The sequence below is a fragment of the Oncorhynchus kisutch genome, linkage group LG30, assembly GCF_002021735.2.
Source record: "Oncorhynchus kisutch isolate 150728-3 linkage group LG30, Okis_V2, whole genome shotgun sequence".
In the NCBI taxonomy this organism is placed as follows: Eukaryota; Metazoa; Chordata; class Actinopteri; order Salmoniformes; family Salmonidae; genus Oncorhynchus; species Oncorhynchus kisutch.
In genome coordinates this window covers 3,059,327-3,076,043 of record NC_034203.2, presented here as the reverse complement: position 1 = coordinate 3,076,043, position 16,717 = coordinate 3,059,327, and the positions used below count along the sequence as shown (strand labels likewise).

The 16,717-nt window shown below is 39.3% G+C and overlaps 1 protein-coding gene across 1 annotated transcript in view; it reads right to left on the bottom strand.

The window, feature by feature from the left end:
* basp1 (brain abundant, membrane attached signal protein 1) overlaps positions 1–16,409 on the bottom strand; it is a 56,693-nt gene extending 40,284 nt beyond the window's left edge. The window contains exon 1 of the mRNA XM_020466435.2: positions 16,097–16,409. The gene's annotated coding sequence lies outside the window, so the exon portion shown is untranslated. The remainder of the gene's footprint in view (positions 1–16,096) is intronic.
* Between the last annotated feature and the right edge of the window lie 308 nt (positions 16,410–16,717).

Sequence of the window (16,717 nt, the reverse complement as noted above, 5' to 3'; positions counted from 1 at the left end):
TTGGTAAGATTGCAGAATGTAGCCTTGTGTTTATTCAATTGGCCTAAATAATAATAAATAATCATATTGCAAGACATGTCTCTCCTTTGACATGACTGGTTTATTCCCACTACACAACAAATAAAAAGGCCACCATTTATCTGGTAGTTTATTTAAAATATTTGACAGTATGGATAGGCCACAGTATTGTGTGCAAGGAGCGTGACATCATAGCCTATTTAATAATATACCCTTTTCAAGGCAGGAGATTGTGTTTCTATCTTTTGATAAACAAAATATTGAACAAATTTGTGTGGGCTGTAGTGTGGATGTAGCATGTATGGGCTGTAGCATATACTTTTAAATTGTTCGAATAGACAATCTTGAGGAATGTGCAGACAGTGTTTGGCACTCGCTATAGGCAAAATGCAATTTTTTTTTTATTGGAAAAAAATCACTACAAAAAGATGAACATTCTGCCCATACCAATTGCGCCAAAATCTCCAAATCATATCGCAAATGAGGCAGTTTTGTTACCATAACAAAGGTGAATGGAAGGAGTTTTCCAGGCGGGGTCGTAACGTTTGTTCTCAAGCCCACAAATATGGTATAGCTAGGGCTGTTGCGGTGACCTTATTACAACCACACAGGAAATTCCACATGACTGTTGAGTCCCGGTAAACTCCACTTATGTACATGTGTTGGTAGTACCCAACTCGCTAGCAACTGTTAGAGCGCTGAGTGCCATGCCATTAGCGACCTATTGTCCCTCTAACCACTGACATCAATGCAAATGCAATTGAAAAATCACAAACACTTATGATCAAAACAGTATCATAAAAGAAGTTCAACAGGTTGAAACTGAGTGGGAAATGAGCAGTGCTTTCTAAAAAAGTTGATGATTCATTCAAAAAGACCCATACGCATATTAGAGCTTATGCATACGCATACGCCTATACAGTTGAAGTCGGATGTTTACATACACCTTAGCCAAATACATTTAAACTCAGTTCCACAATTACTGACATTTAATCCTAGAAACATTTCCCTGTATTTCTTAGGTCAGTTAGGATCACCACTTTATTTTAAGAATGTGAAACGTCAGAATAGAGATAATGATTTATTTCAGATTTTATTTCCTTCATCACATTCCCAGTGGGTCAGAAGTTTACGTACACTCATTTAGTATTTTGGTAGCATTGCCTTTTGCCTATTGATCCGGATCACTGGTTGCTGCGGAAAAGGAGGTCAAAAGGGGGGTGAGTGTAACGGATGTGAAATGGCTAGCTAGTTAGCGGTGTTCGCGCTAAATAGCGTTTCAATCGGTGACGTCACTTGTTCTGAGACCTTGAAGTAGTAGTTCCCCTTGCTCTGCAAGGCTTTTGTGGAGCGATGGGTAACGATGCTTCGAGGGTGACTGTTGTTGATGTGTGCAGAGGGTCCCTGGTTCGCGCCCGGCATGGGCGAGGGGACGGTCTAAAGTTATACTGTTACATTGGTAGCATTGCCTTTAAATTGTTTAACTTGTGTCAAACATTTTGGGTAGCCTTCCAGAAGCATCCCACAATAAATTGGGTGAATTTGGGCCCATTCCTCCTTACGACATGCTTTTTCAGGTCTACCAATACATTTTCTATAGGATTGAGGTCAGGGCTTTGTGATGGCCACTCCAATACCTTGACTTTGTTGTCCTTAAGCCATTTTGCCACAACGTTGGAAGTATGCTTGGGGTCATTGTCCATTTGGAAGACCCATTTGCGACCAAGCTTTATTAACTTCCTGACTGAGGTCTTGAGATGTTGCTTCAATATATCCACATCATTTTGCTTCCTCATGGATGCTGTCTTTTTTGTGAAGTGCACCAGTCCCTCCTGCAGAAAAGCACCCCCACAACATGATGCTGCCACCCCCATGTTTCACGGTTGGAATGGTGTTCTCCGGATTGCAAGCCTCCCCCTTTTTCCTCCAAACATAACGATGGTCATTATGGCCAAACAGTTCTATTTTTGTTTCATCAGATCAGACCAGAGGACATTTCTCCAAAAAGTATAATCCTTGTCCCCATGTGCAGTTGCAAACCATAGTCTGGCTTATTTTTATTTTTTTTATGGCGATTTTGGAGCAGTGGCTTCTTCCTTGCTGAGCGGACTCGTTTTACTGTGGATATAGATACTTTTGTACCTATTTCCTCCAAGTCCTTTGCTGTTGTTCTGGGATTGATTTGCACTTTTCGCACATTCATCTCTAGGAGACAGAACGCGTCTCCTTCCTGAGCAGTATAACGACAGCGTGGTCCCATGGTGTTTATACTTGTGTACTATTGTTTGTACATATGAACGTGGTACCTTCAGGAGTTTGGAAATTGCTCAAGGATGAACCAGACTTGCGGAGGTCTACAATTTGTTTTGTGAGGTTTTGGCTGATTTTCCCATGATGTCAAGCAAAGAGGCACCGAGTTTGAAGGTAGGCCTTGAAATACATCCATAGGTACACCTCCAATTGACTTGACATCTTCTGGAATTTTCCAAGCTGTTTAAAAGGCACAGTCAACTTAGTGTATGGAAACTGCTGACCCACTGGAATTGTGATACAGTGAATAAGTGATATAAATCGGTCTGTAAGCAATTGTTGGAAAAATGACTTGTGTCTTGCACAAAGTAGATGTCCTAACCGATTTGCCAAAATTATAGTTTGCTAACAAGAAATGTGTGGAGTGGTTGAAAAACAAGTTAATGACTCCAACCTAAGTGCATGTAAACTTCTGACTTCAACTGTATAGGAGCCCAAGACCCCCCAAAAAACAGAATTAAAATAATGATTGTCATATTATACACAGCATAAAACATTTTTAAAAACATTTAAGATGTCTTTGGTACATTATTGGTCTAGCATATTCCAAAATTAAACATTCTAGTAATTGTCTTTGAGTGTGGACTGTATTATTATGCATACTGGATGGACTGATTACCTTACACTACAGTCCAAATTTTCTGAGCGTATGTCCCAGTTGGTATTAGATATAACTTCTTGACCCTGCCTGCCTTTGGGGAAAACAACCTGTGGTTACCTAGGTTACACCAGTGGTTCACTGCAAAAACTTCACCTTTCTCAAACAATTTTCTTGTTGTGTGCTTGTTTGTCAAATACATTACATTAAGGAAAGTACAACATGTCTAAATATTATTTTTTCAACATTGCCTACATAGAAAATTGTTGTGTAATGTTTATGTCCAACGGCCAATGAGCAACAATACGTTTTATCTATAATTTCTCTTCATATGACAAGGATTTGCCAGTAGATTGTCAACTTGATTTATTATGGTGACTGTAATTGTATCTGTGGCCAATGACTTTGAGCCCTCTTGGATGGGCATTTGAGAGCTCTTTATGTAGAGCTCTTTATGTAGCCATTTCACATCGGTTACACCAGCCTCATCTCGGGAGTTGATAGGCTTGAAGTCATACACAGCGCAATGCTTGACGCACAACGTAGAGCTGCTGGCAAAACGCACGAAAGTGCTGTTTGAATGAATGTTTACGCACCTGCTTCTGCCTACCACCGCTCAGTCAGATACTTAGACACGTGTATGCTCAGTCATATTATATGCAACGCAGGACACGCTAGATAATATCTAGTAATATCATCAACCATGTGTAGTTAACTAGTGATTATGATGGATTGTTTTTTGTAAGACAAGTTTAATGCTAGCTAGCAACTTACCTTGGCTTACTGCATTTGCATAACAGGCAGTCTCCTTGTGGAGTGCAACGAGAGAGAGGCAGGTCGTTATTGCGTTGGACTAGGTTACCTGTAAGGTTGCAAGATTGGATCCCCCGATCCGACAAGGTGAAATTAAGTCGTTCTGCCCCTGAACAAGGCAGTTAACCCACCGTTCCTAGGCCGTCATTGAAAATAAGAATGTGTTCTTAACTGACTTGTCAAATAAAGGTATATAAAAAAATAAAAATAAATTTTTTTTTTTTAAATCGGCACCCCCCAAAAAACTATTTCTGATTGTTATGAAAACTTGAAATCGGCCCTAATTAATCGTCTGTTCCGATTAAATCGGTCGACCTCTAATACATACATGTACATACTTTGAGAATATACCTTTATTATTCCACGCAAACCCTACCACCCCAATTGGAGTAAACGAATAAACAATAACACTTAAGCTTCTGCCTTCAGTTTATTCACTTTTTACAGACAATTTTACAATAGTTATATTTGGTTTGTTTTTAGTCCTTCCTCTATTTCTAATGTCCATCCAGTTTATCGCCATTCAACCCCTCCCATTTCTTTTGCGAAACAGGTGGGGCTCTCCCCGAATGACAGGTCGCCACTGGTCGTGGAAGCACTGTATCACAAATCACCGTGCCTATCTGATTGGCCAGTGCAGTAGGTACACTCGATTTAGCCACAGATCTCCTGGTCCGACGGGTAGGCAGAGTTTGTCTTTTCAGACAAATTAAATGGTTCAAAATGGGAACACGTTGCCTACTCGGTGTGAAGGGCTTCTGAATCAAGTGCACCTACAGCCAACAGAGCAAGACAAATCATTTTTTTTAAAAGAGCCCAAGCCTCTATCGTTGGCTTTTCTTACAGAAATGTTTGCGATGGACTAGGAATGTCTGGTTGGCAACCACTGGCCTAGGAATTCGGCATTTTTCAATGTTCATAATATACGATATTACCGGAAGTGCACACAAGGGGCACTATAAAAAAAAGATATTGATCCAGGAGGGGAATATCTCTAGTCTGTGTAACAGTCTTTTTAGCTGACCATCCACTACTTGCCAAAGAGACTGGCCTTTCAGCAATTTCAACGTTCAATATGCAGCTGAATTTACGGCAGAGTTGCTCTTTGGTTGTTGGAAATAACATGAATATAATTCAATTTCAACAGATGGAGCCTTGGAAAAACTTCCCAAAAAAAGCCCAGCTAAAAATCTGATGATTCCATGTGTCATTTCTACACTATTATTCTACAATAGTAAAAATAAAGATAAACCCTGGAATTAGTATGTGTCCACAATTTTGACTGGTACGTACATACGAAGTTGGAAGTTTACATACACTTCGGTTGGAGTCATTAAAACTCGTTTTTCAATCACTCCGCCAATTTGTTGTTCAACCATATTCTTGGCAAGTCATTTTTCCCAAAATTGTATTTCAATTAATCACAATTCCAGTGGGTCAGAAGTTTACATACACTAAGTTGACTGTGCTTTTAAAAAAAGGCTTGGAATATTCTAGAAAATTAAGTCATGGCTTTAGAAGCTTCTGATAAATTATGTCAATTAGCCTGAGTCAATTGGAGGTGTACCTGTGGATGTATTTCAAGGCCTACCTTCAAACTCCGTGCCATTTTGCTTGACGTCATGGGAAAATCTAAAGAAAAATCTGCCATAACCTCAAAAAAAAGAATTGTGGGCAGAACTGCTAAAGCATGTGTGAGCAAGGAGGCCTACAAACCTGACTCAGTTACACCAGCTCTGTCAGGAGGAATGGGCAAAAATTCACCAAACTTATTGTGGGAAGCTTTTGGAAGGCTACCCGAAACTTTTGACCCAAGTTGAACAATTTAAATGTGATGAAAGAAATAAAAGCTGAAATAAAATCACTATTTTTCTGACATTCCACATTCTTAAAATAAAGTGGTGATCCTAACTGAACTAAGACAGGGTATTTTTACAAGGATTAAATGTCAGGAATTGTGAAAAACTGAGTTTAAATGTATTTGGCTGAGGTTTATGTAAACTTCAACTGTATGTACAGGTATATAGGGTCGCCACTTGGCTTCCCACAATCACTGTAAAGAAAAGTCCTGATGACTAGCATCCCTTGGTTTTGTCTAGGCATCCACTGTCAATCAATACTACTCCAGACTGGATTCCCCAGCTGCCACCAACACGCCACTCTCATGCACACCTACATCCCAGTGTCTGCCTGCTGTGTCTCTTAAGACTAATTTATACATTACGCAATGCAAAAAAGCAATTACCTACACAGCATGACAATCCTAATTGCGTTCTTGCATTGCATTTTTGCGTAAGGTACACATTTTGCTTCAGGCTTACCGCTTTTATCCACTAAAGATAATGTTCCCGCGTTAGCGTTGACTGCATTCACGGTAAAAGGTGCATATGTTGGTTCATACATTTAGGTCGCACAATCTGTAATGCTCAGCGATACAGATTGAGTCGAGCCCCCTCTTAAAATAGCACATCCCGCACTACCCTCTTTTTTTGCATGTCAATCCCTTAGGCCTGTTGCCTCTTAACCCAAATTGAAGATTTGTTTATACCTGGCGCTAACATGAATCCTTGGTCCTGATCTTGTTCACATTCTGGTTGTGCCCACATTTTCATATATGCATCTACACATGCTAAATGTCCTGGTGCCTCCCTGTACGCAAATCATTTGACAGATATTCTTCAAAATGATACTTATGTCATAAGTGTTGGTGGTGCCACCTGTCAACCTGATTTTAGAAAGCTGGATAATGATGATTTAAATGGTTTAACTGTCAAGATCTGTCTACAATGTGTGCCTAACTACATATGGAGGTAGTTAGGCACAAGATCAGTTGGACAAGATCAGGACAAAGGACGCATATTTGTACCAGGTATAAACGTGGCTAGACAGCATACCCCCACCCCACTTCCTTCTCTCATTCCCTAGACTCTAAAATAAAATGTGCTGCTTTGTTTGTGGACCTTTTGATATTGTTGATCATGCTACTTTATTGAATAAGTTGTCCTCGATAGGCCTGAGCTCTGACGCCTGTTCATGGTTTCATGATTATCTGAGTGACAGAACGCAGGCTATCGTGATTGATGGGTTTAAGTCCAAATTGCTTAAAGTACATAAAGGTGTTCCACAGGGGGTGGTACTAGCACCTGTCCTTTTCACTATTTATATAAATGCTATTGGTCAATCTGCAACAATAAAAAAATTAAAAATTGCGAATGCTAATATTATGACCGTAATTGCCCTAACTGCTGACCTGGCTGTGACAAGGCTACAGTCCAGTTGTGCAGGAAGCACTTACTGATTTAAAACTCTTACATAATACGGGCAAAACTAAATACATGTTGTTTTTAAGTTCTCGGAAGTTGTCTCAGATGAATTACATCTTCACTCATCGGATGGTTCTGTAATCAAAACGAGTCCCTGTATACAAATAACTTTATTTGGATTGACAATGATTTGTTTTGTTTTTTAAATATACAATTGAGCTGGTTAAGAAACTGAGATTTAAAGTGGGCTTTATTTACAGAACGAGATCTTGTCTCTCTAGTCAACAGGAAGCAGAGCAACCCTTCTACCTGTTCTTGTTCATACTGATTGTTGATACTATTTGTCAAAGTGCAGCTGTCTCTACTCTTAAACCCTTGGATGCCGTTTTTCATACCTCCCTTAGTTTGATTACTCATCACTGTATTCTTTAACAAAAAGTTGGCTGGACCTCTGAAGTAACGTAGATCACATCATTACGCACGTTTTGTTTACAAAGCCCTGCTCCACAAACTTTCGGCTTACCTAACGTCACTGTTAAGATTTAAAATGACATGTTATCAAACCCGTTCACAGGGTTGGTTAACTCTGGAGACTCCTTTGGTATCTAAAGAGTTATGTAAAGCAGCCGTTAATTTCCTTGCACCTTACTACATGTGCAACGATCTACAATACACTTTTTTTAAATGGGAAGAATTGGTGCCTCTAGGGACCTTTTTACTGTGTTTTTCTGATTGTATTTTGTTTTTCATGTGTCGTTGTGAATAATAACGTGTATTCAGAACCACATTCCTGTAAAGCTTAGAGAAGATCTCATGTTAAATACTGTTGAAGTAATATGGCTACAGGTTCATCTGGGAAGCTGCTTTAGACCACCAAGTATGATGTGTGTGGAATGCTTGATAATGTATGCGATATCAACAGAGAGGTATATTTTCAGGGTGAATTAAATATTGACTGGCTTTCATCAAGCTGCCCACTCAAGAAAAATATGTAAACTGTAACTAGTGCCTTCAACCTGGTTCAGGTTATCAGTAAGGGAAGTTACAAATAGCACAGGAATCAACAACATGTACTGATCACATCTTTACTAATGCTGCAGATATGTGCTTTAAAGCAGTATCAAAATCCATCAAATGATCACAATAGAGTTGCCATGTCTAGGAAAATCTAAGTTCCAAAGTCTGGGCCTAATAGTGTATAAGAGGTCATAGAATACATTTTGTAGTGATTCCTATGTTGATGATGTAAATAATATTTGTTGGTCCGTGGTGTGTAATGAGGAGCAACCAGATGCTGCACTTGACACATTTATGAAATTGCTTATTGCAGTTACTTAATAAGCATGCACCCATTAATAAAATGACAAAAAAAAAAAAAAACTGTTAAATCCCCTTGGATGGATGAGGAATTGAAACATTGTATAGTTGAGAGGGATGAGGCAATAGGAATGGCAAATAAGTCTGGCTACACAACCGATTGGCAAATGTACTGAAATTTGAGAAATGATGTAACTAAACTGAATAAAAACAAGAAGAAACTATACTATGAAACAAATATCAATTGTATAAAGATGAGGAAAAACCTTTGGAGCACCTTAAATTACATTTTGGCAAAAAAGGCAAACTCAGCTCCATCATGCATTGAATCAGATGGCTCATTCGTCACAAAATCCACTGATATTGACAATTACTTTAATTATATATTTTATTGCCAAGATTAGCAAAACTTAGCAAACATGCCAGAAACAAAACGCTGAAACTACACATCCAAGTTTAACTAATCAAATTATGAAAGACAAGCATTGTAGTTTTGAAATCTGTAAAGAGAGAGTGTGGAAAGGTGAAAAAAATATTGTTGTTAATCAACAATGACAAGCCACCGGGGTCTGACAACCTGGACGGAAAATTACTGAGGATAACAGCGGATGATATTGCCACATCTTCAATCTAAGCTTACTAGAAAGTGTGTGCCCTCAGGCTTGGAGGGAAGAAAAAGTCATTCCGCTAGAATAGTAAAGCCCCGTTTACTTTATCAAATAGCCGACCAAAATCAGCCTGTTATCAGCTTGGTGTTTGACCAGATACAATGCTATACTACAGAAACAAATTGACAGACTTTTAGCACGCTTATAGGGAAGAACATTCAACAAGCATTACACTTACACAAATGACTGATTGGCTGAGAGAAACTGATGATAAATAGATTGTGGGGGCTGTTTTTTTAGACTTCACTGTGGTTTTTGACATTATCGATCATAGTCTGCTGATGGAAAAACGTATGTATTATGGCTTTACACACCATGCTATATTATGGATACACAGTTACCTGTTTAATAGAACACTGAGGATGTTCTTTAAATGGAAGCCTCTTCAACATAAGAGTCAGGCATTTGCCAGGGCAGCTGTCTAGGCCCCTTACTTTTTTCAATCTTTACTAAAAACATGCCACTGGCATTAAAGACATGCCACAAAGCAGATCCTACAGGCTCTAGTTCTCACACTTGGACTACTGTTCAGTCGTGTGGTCTGGTGCCACAGAGGGACCTTGGAAAACTACAAATTGCTCAGAACAGGGCAGCACGGCTGGCCCTTAAAAGTACACAGACAGCTAACATTCATGACAGGAGAGACTGACTTCATCACTACTTGTTTTTGTAAGAAGTGTTGACATGCTGAATGCACCAAGGTGTCTGTTTAAACTACTAGCACACAGCTCAGACACCCATGCATACCCCACAAGACATGCCACCAGTCAAGAACAGACTATGTGAGTCACACAGTACTACATAGAGCCATGGCTACATGGAACTCTATTCCACATCAAGAAACTGATGCAAGCAGTAGAATCAGATTTAAAAACAGATGAAAATACACTTTATGGAACAGTGGAGACTGACGAGATACAGGAGCAGACACACGCATACAAACAGATATTGTAATATTGTTGTATGGTGGTATTATACATTTTTGTATTGTAGATATGTAGTGGTGTAATAATGTTCTCTTGTTTTATTAGCAGCTAATGGGTTTCCCTAAAAAATACAAATATTTTACTGTGTATATGAATGTGTAGTTTAATGTATCTTGTGGTGCTATACAGGGCTCATCTGGAAAAGAGACCAGTGTCTCAGCATTGACTCCCTGTCAAAATAAAGGTTAAATAAAATTTAAAAAATTCCCTCTACCTCTGACTGACAGGGCTGGTCCTATTAAGATAGCTTCTCATTGACCCTTTCACTGTGTGGCTGAGTGGGAAGCATCAGGTTTGACATGGGCAAAGCCACAACATAATGGTCAGGTCTGCACAGAGTGGCCAGGCAGATAGGGGAGGCGCTGGGAGACCGGGTACTGTCCTCCGAACCCCATGCTAGAGAGGGGTCCAGACACACACATACTTTCTTGTTAACACACACATACATACATTCTCTCTCTCTCTCTGCAATACACTCAAAGGACACAATGCTCACTCACCCCAACATGCACATCTATAACCCCTCCCCCACACACAATTGAATGTTTTTGACAAGCCTTTGATTCCCCTCTTGCCCTATAAAAAAAATGTTGAGAAAATACTGTAATATTCTCTTCAGCACCCACTCTTGAACACTCACACACTAAATGAAAGCTGACTTAACTAGGACTCACAACGGTATCCCATCATATCTTACATGATTTAAGCCACTCGTCTCCCTCTCTCTACCTCTAACCTAGGACCAGATTTGCTAAGCTTTTACCAAGCATTTGCACCTTGTATTTTCAGAAGGGAATAAGACATTTGGTTACACTTGATTTGGATAGTCCATCTATAGATGCTCTACAGACTATCAGTAACATTTCAACTAACTATATAACCTTAACCTATTTAGCGTAGGGGTGGAGTTTAGGGTTAACTTAATTTGCAGTCCACATTATTCTAAGTAATAGCATGGCTTCAATCGCATTCACATTGATATAAGGACTAGGCCTACTGTGAATTGAATCATGGACATGCCAAACATGGTCCATAAGCAAGATTAAATTAATTATTCATAAGGCCTAAAAAGAGAATATAATTATAAATTCTAAAATGAACAGCATTACCAGTAAAAGCAGCTTTTGGTTGGTCTTAAATATCCATCAGCGCTGCCTGAAATTAGCAATTTGGATCATGTTTAAGGGCACACCTCAAATATTCCCCCCCCCCCCCCCCAAACCTGGCGTTAGGGCTGGAAAATGCCAATGCGGCAGTATTGCATGACGATTGCAAAGTAACGTGCATTGGACACTAGTGCCGCCTTAGTGCCAGCCGAAAATAGAGCCCATAGTATATAATGATAAATTTGACACCAAATGCAGAGCAAATTTGGCAAAAAGTTAGGCTCTGTCTTGGATATGGTCACATCAAGGTATCTTGAATCAGTTTGAGGGTATGCCAATTCTGGCTGCATTAAATAGCATTGTCAGTTTGTATTGCAGTCATGATTTCTTGGCAGACAGGGTGTTGTGTGACAGATGGTGCTCACAGTATAGAGACTGGAGATGAGGAAATGTTGCATTGCTGTTATATCTGAAGCATGACCGTAGTGGGCATAAAACATACACTACCTTTTCAAAAGTTTGGGGTCACTTAGAAATGTCCTTGTTTTTGAAAGAAAAGCATGGTTTTTGTCCATTAAAATAAAATAGATCAGAAATACAGTGTACACATTGTTAATGTTGTAAATGACTATTGTAGCTGGAAACAGACGATTTTTAATTGAATATCTACATAGGCATACAGAGGCCCATTATCAACCATCACTCCCGTGTACCAATGGCACGCTGTGTTAGCTAATCCAAGTTTATCAGTTTAAAAGGCTAATTGATCATTAGAAGACCTTTTTGCAATTATTTTAGCACAGGTGAAAACTGTTGATCTGATTAAAGAAGCAATAAAACTGCCGTTCTTTAGACTAGTTGAGAAACTGGAGCATCAGCATTTGTGGGTTCGATTACAGGCTCAAAATGGCCAGAAACAAAGGATTTTCTTCTGAAACTCATCAGTCTATTATTGTTCTGAGAAATTAAGCCTATTCCATGTGAGAAATTGAAGATCTCGTACAATTCTGTGTACTACTCCCTTCACAGAACAGCGCAAACTGGCCCTAACCACAATATAAAGAGTGGGAGGCCCCGGTGCACAACTGAGCAAGAGGACAAGTACATTAGAGTGTCTAGTTGAGAAACAGATGCCTCACAAGTCCTGAACTGGCAGCTTCCAGCTACACTAGTCATTTACAACATTAACAATGTCAACACTGTATTTCTGATCAATTTGATGTATTTTTAAATGGTCCAAAAAAAGTGTTTCTTTCAAAAACATTTCTAAGTGACCCCAAACTTTTGAAAAGGTAGTGTATATGTTTTCATTTAGACATTTTGCAGGAGAAGGGAATCATATTGCCTATAGGCTACCATAAGTGCAGGATACTATTTGTTCAATTGTTTGTTTTTTCTAGATCGAGAAACATAAACATTATATGATTAAATACTCCCTATGACTCCTAGTAAATTCTAAGAAACCCATCCTATTAACTGTAAAATGGTCTAATGTAGTAGTCAAAGGGCCATTTTATATTATTTCAACATTGGTTTGGGGTTTTTGTTTGTTCTTTATTTTGTCAATCTAAATTAATATACTTACATTCTGCCTATTAGCATGAATCCCAGCCAAAAGCTAATTAGAGGTTTAGTGGGTGTGGCTAGAGTTAGCAGTGAGGGCAATGTCCTGAGCACCTGTCTATGTTCCTACTACATTCTCTGTACCCTCTGTCCAAGTGTGCTAACTGCTTGGTTTTCAATTAAAACAGAAACAGTATTATGTGAATGTGAAACACATAATCCCATTCATTGGCAGTTCAACAAAGAAGCCATTTGTGTTAAATTTTCTGCTTCCACCCGTGGAATTGGATCCCCTAAATAAGACATACCATTGCACCCTACCGGTAACATCCAAACCCCAAAAATAAATAAGATCATATGCAGCTAGCCATAAGCTTACAGCAACACCATTCCTGTATTCGTAATCATTTAGTCTACTTTGCAACGGTTTCACAATTTATCAATAATGTTTTCCGTAACAGTTACAGAAATGTTTTTCTTGCTGTGAATATGATAGGTGGTTGTTTATCTACCTTAGTTAAATGCACTGACTAAGTCGCTCTGGATACATTTCTGCTAAAAGCCTAAAATGTAAATGTACTCTTTCAAAGCATGCTGAGTATTATTCTAAATGAACTCACCCCCAAACAAGACCATATTTGGTCTGCCCGGACTGGGCCAAATCTGAACCAAATCATAGATTAAGTACGATACAGCACAGTACAGTAGAGCAAAGTTGCATTTAGTTCAGCACAATACAGTAGAGTAGGCCTACAGTAGAGTTTACTTCATAGAGTACAGTCAAGTAGAGTGGAGTTCAGTACAATATACTGAACTTTACTCACACTTAATTTACTGTATGAACATTACTGTTCTGTACAGAGCCCAGTTTCCCCGATAGCGATGGATCTTAGGTTTACGAGTGTTTTAACAATGCATCGTTCCTACAATGACTGAATATGTAACATACATTTCCCAAAACATCACAAAGATAGAATGGTCACTAAGTGCATCGTTGGAGCATATGTCGATACTGACAGGATCTCGCTTCAGCGTTCTCAATTCAAATCTTACCTTAACATTAGAATTATTTCAAAATACTGATGACAGATCAGCTCCTAGAGAAATATTTCCACAACAGCTGCCAATATTGGCATGGCTTATTCTAATGCTTACCCAATAAAAAAAGCATTAAATCACAGTTTTGGCACGTTAGGCTACACATCATTAAATATATTGAGACAAATTACAGACAGTAGCCTAGCCTACAAGTAACAAAATAGAACTTGACTGAACATGAAATATATTTTAATATAATTCAAATAGCCTACTGTTTATTTTAATGCAGTCATCTCAGTTTTCATTTAAAGTATATTTTTTATACTTGTTTGTATCAATTGCAAAGACATTGGCAACTTTGTATTTGCAGTCAACTTTGTTCTGAAGTAATCTGCGGTCACAGATAGAAAAATAAATCAAGTGACACAGGAGGGTAAAACAGTATATAACAATGCGCTGCGCATCAAGTGGTCTGAGGTAGGCATTCGATTGCGTTCATTTTCAAGTGCAACGTTAACGCTGGTTCTGGGAAACAGCTCGGAGATTTAACAATGATCCTACGAAGGTTCTAATGATGGGAAACCGGGCCCTGAACCATAGCCCTTATATCAGTGTGAATGCTATTGTAAGTAATTAGGGGGGGGGGGGGGGGACTGAGGAGTATTTCTGTCTGTAATGGCCTTGATTTGGCCCAAACATAGACTTTTATGTTTCACAAGTTTGGACAGCACAGTAGATCACAGCAGTGTACTATAGTGAAGCACCAGACAGCTGTGGAGTTTGAAATTAAGGCCAGTCCCAATCTGTGAAAAAAAGGGTTTACTTTGGACGTTGAAATCAAAGCCGGGGCGGACGGACCAAATTTCAAAGTCCATGGACTTTGGATGGTGCTCACTAGGCTATATCTTAGTTTATGGGATGAGTTATTCAGCCATAATTTCATAGCAGCATCGAATAGACACCAGGATGCCTCCAATTTATAGCCAATTCCCCTCCTGCAGATGTAATGATGACACCCAAATGATGAGTTAAAATGATATGCATCCATTGCAGAGCAGTTACTGAAATGCATTATGCTGCTTCTTGACAGGTGGCTTAAGTATAGGCGACAGTGTAGCTTGATGCAGAAACCAAAATTGCATTGCCTACAAACATGCATTAAAGGAAACCGAACCCTAGCTATTTTAATTGTCATTGAATAATAGCCAAATGTTTAGGTCATACATTTGATAATATAATATGTAAATTCGAAATGTCTCATTCCCGCCCTAATCACTGTCGTAAAAAAGAGAACCCGTGCACATTCTCACATCTCTCGATTTTCGAAATAAAGTAGTATTTTAGGCTATCGATGAGGATACCGATCTACGGGACACGCGACAGGCAATTGATAAGCAAGGTAGAATATCATGCATCCAGCAATCCACACCCTAAAAGCAATGCGCATGCGTCCCAACCAAACAAAGGACTTGGCATTACTAATCGAAGTTTGACTCCAACCCAATAGTATTTGAGATGTAATTGCAACGATGGACACTAAAAATGATAACGATATTTTACTTATTATTTAACCGAATCAGATATGATGCTAAATATTTTAATGATGCTAAAGAGTCTTGCGAAAGGATAGGCACTCTAGTAGCCTACACCCCCCTTCTCATCACAGATGCCATACAAGAACTGAGCATCTCCTATTTGTGCACATTCAGATGAAATATGATATTAATAAATCAGTCACCTATGACATAATTCGGTCGCGTTCAGATTTGATGATAAGACTGTGTGTGTGTTACATGTAGCATAGCTAATGTGTCACACCTCCATACACAAAGAGGTGGGGCAAATAATCTTATTTCTGGAATTACTATAATTTGCATTTGGAGAGATGTTCCACAATCTCTATAAAATGTGGAGTTTGTGCATTTGGTTAGACTAAATTGTGATCTTTGTGCATCATTAGCACACAATGTTTGTAATCAGTCATATTTACTTTTAAAGAGCTCATACATTAATGAACTACACTATCATCAAGACATGTAAAACACTTGTATGGAGGAAAAGGTCGATACTCCACCAGACATTGTGCACGAGAAAGAGAACACACCCCTTTATCGTGACATTTTGTCCGTAGAATTGCATAGAAGGGAAAACGGACTAATTATGACATTTCCATTGCAAACAAGGTTACTCATACATTTTTAGGATTTGTCCACGTAATCATTGTCAAGTCCATTTGCTCAGAAGTGCTCCTTTTTTTGTCAAATACACCCCATTATCCAACGTGCGCTCTAGCTATCCAAATGGATAGGTGAAAAGCAAAAATCTACACACCAGGAAAATAAAACGGTTTGAAAAAGCGAATTTGAGCAATTGTTAATGATTTTCAAAAATAAATATTAAATGGAGTGATTCTTACCGTTGACAGTGAAGTTACAAAGCCCTCCTTTCAGTAAGCGTAGTTTGTCAAGCGGCTTCGCCTGTGCGCGTGGTAGCTTGTGCCTATTATGGTAGTGTTCTGCGTGGCTCACTCTGCATTTCTCTGGCGCCACGCACGCGTACACGCACGCACACGCACGCACCCGGTTCACTCCATTCTGGCGATCATTTGGGCGCGCGACGCTGCTTAGAAGTGGAGGGCTGATCTACAAATGCCTAAAGGGGCTTTCACATGGGCCACGATAGGCATTTGATTATGTGTAGAGACCATCGGTCCCGGTTGTTATCAGCTCGAATGTTCTCGTTAAAACATTGGTTGATTGGTTTACAAGATGCACTCTGCTCATTGGTCAAACATGCACAGCACCTGCTCTTGACTTCACCTAATTTCATACTTTGGAGCCTAGAGTGCTGATCCATTAGACGCTCCTCACAGGCATGAGCAACACAAACCACACTGCTTGTAAAACTGCTTGCTTTTTTTTGCAGCCCTGTGCCCTAATCCCAATGATGTCTGTGAAACCGTTGCCCTTACAGCTGCCCTTAAGGAGCTTACAAAGCCGCTTACACAGCCCCCTTAAAGGCGAGTTTACACATCTTG